Source organism: Elaeis guineensis, chromosome 1 (assembly GCF_000442705.2).
Source record: "Elaeis guineensis isolate ETL-2024a chromosome 1, EG11, whole genome shotgun sequence".
NCBI lineage: Eukaryota > Viridiplantae > Streptophyta > Magnoliopsida > Arecales > Arecaceae > Elaeis > Elaeis guineensis.
In genome coordinates this window covers 159,526,760-159,528,613 of record NC_025993.2, presented here as the reverse complement: position 1 = coordinate 159,528,613, position 1,854 = coordinate 159,526,760, and the positions used below count along the sequence as shown (strand labels likewise).

Below are 1,854 nucleotides of genomic sequence, written 5' to 3'. Positions count from 1 at the left end.
CTTCCTTTGTTGCTGTTTGTGGTTTGTGACGTGTGTGACGAAAACTAGACAGTCCATTAACTTTGAGAAACATATGAAGTGATGTAGAAAGTGGTGGTGACTGGATCTTAGTGGGTAAAAGTGGATACGTGCCATGGTGGGGATTGTGGGCCTCTCCAGTGTTCTTATGGCTTTCTCTATCGGAACCTTGCTTGCAGTTCCCTGCTCTTAAATGAGCCTTTTAATCTAGCCTATAAAGCAGTCCAAAATCCACCATCAGATGCACAGAGAGAAGGGTGAAGTTTACACGCAACAGAAGAGAAAGAGAGATAGAGCTTGGAAACGGAAGTGCTCGGTTCTGTTGATCAGAAGCTATGGTGTCCTTGCAAGCAGCCCTTTCCCCAGAGGAAAACTTATGCCTTAACCTCGAGAACCAGCTATCGAAGAAAAGGAAGAGGGAGCCGGCGAAGAGAGTGACGACTTCTTTGCAAAGGAGATCAACTTGTTAAAGTCCAAGGATACGAAGCCCGACCTCGAGCTCCATCTGGACACTCCCTTGCCATTAGAGTGGCGCCAACGATGCCTTGATGGCAAGGTAGACTAATAATTCTATCCTCCTGGATATTAATTTGGAGAAGTTTAATTTATTCAACTTTATAAAACTAAAATTATAAATTCTGTAATATATATATTTTTATAATTAAGCTTGCTTGGAAGCTGTACTAACAGTTGCAGTAATCATTTCTTGCATTGCAGTCAGGCCAGAAACACTTAGATAGCATCAGGACACACAAGAGGAGCTCCAAAGATCCTAGAGGAAGTGCAGAGCCACTGACTTCATGTCCGAGCCTGGACCTCGAGCTCACCTCACGTTTGAGCCCCGAGAAGCCACATCAATGGAGAAAGATAGAGCAAAGCAGGACTCTTGTGGCAATTGGTGCAATCCCAAGGATAATTTCTGGCAGCATGTTGAAGTCCTTATCCTGGATATCCCTTGATGCTGATCAACCGGCCGAGATGGTGGCTACTGTGTGCATGCGGTGCCATATGCTGGTCGTGATGTGCAAGGCCACTCTAACGTGCCCGAGTTGCAAATTTGTGCACCCACCAAACCGTAGCTCGTCTACGTTGGTTAAGCAGGGTTTAAGCTTTTGCTTTGCGAGGATTAAGGATTAAGAGCGGGAAATTCATGACAGATGACCATCAAAGAACCCGATTGTTAATTTGATGTCATGGCTTTTGTCTACCTCTCTGTTTCCTTGGGACACCTTACCAGAAAAAGAGATAAAAGTAGTGGAATATAATTTAAAGTAAGGTTGATAAGAGGACAGAGAGAGGGAACTTCCTTGGGTGATGTAAGTATATAAATACAAATGTGTTTAGTGGTAATTAAGTTCATGTATCAAGCATGGTGTAATATCTATATCTATATCTATCTATATATATATATATTGATCACCTTCCACTTCGAAGTGTGGCAGTTATATATGCTTGTTTACGCTTTTCTACGGGCAATAGGTAGTTTGCCTCGTTGTTTCTGGTAGTTTTTAAGTGGTTATTTTGGGTTTGAGAATTCAGATCCTGCATTAGCCTTACTGTGATGAGTCCTGTTGCGGCCAATCGCCTCGTCGCCCGATCGCCGGGAAGCGTGCACCTGCAAAAGGAAGTCCGCACTGACCGGAGGCGGCTCCGGCGGGGACCCTCCGACGGTCAAGTCAGAGAGGTGACTGGACAACAGTGAAATATAGACGGAGAGCTCGAGAGAGAGAGAAGCGAGCCTGTGTTTTTTGGGAGAGACGGAGCGGATCGATCCCTTGCACTGTTGCCTTCCCGGTATATATAGTGGAGCGCGGTATGGCGCCATCATTAATGGCG

At 45.1% G+C, this 1,854-nt stretch overlaps 1 pseudogene; it reads left to right on the top strand.

Annotated features, from left to right (window-relative positions):
- The first annotated feature begins 240 nt into the window (after window positions 1–240).
- LOC140854831 (uncharacterized) lies at window positions 241–1,437 on the top strand (annotated as a pseudogene).
- The last annotated feature ends 417 nt before the right edge of the window (window positions 1,438–1,854 follow it).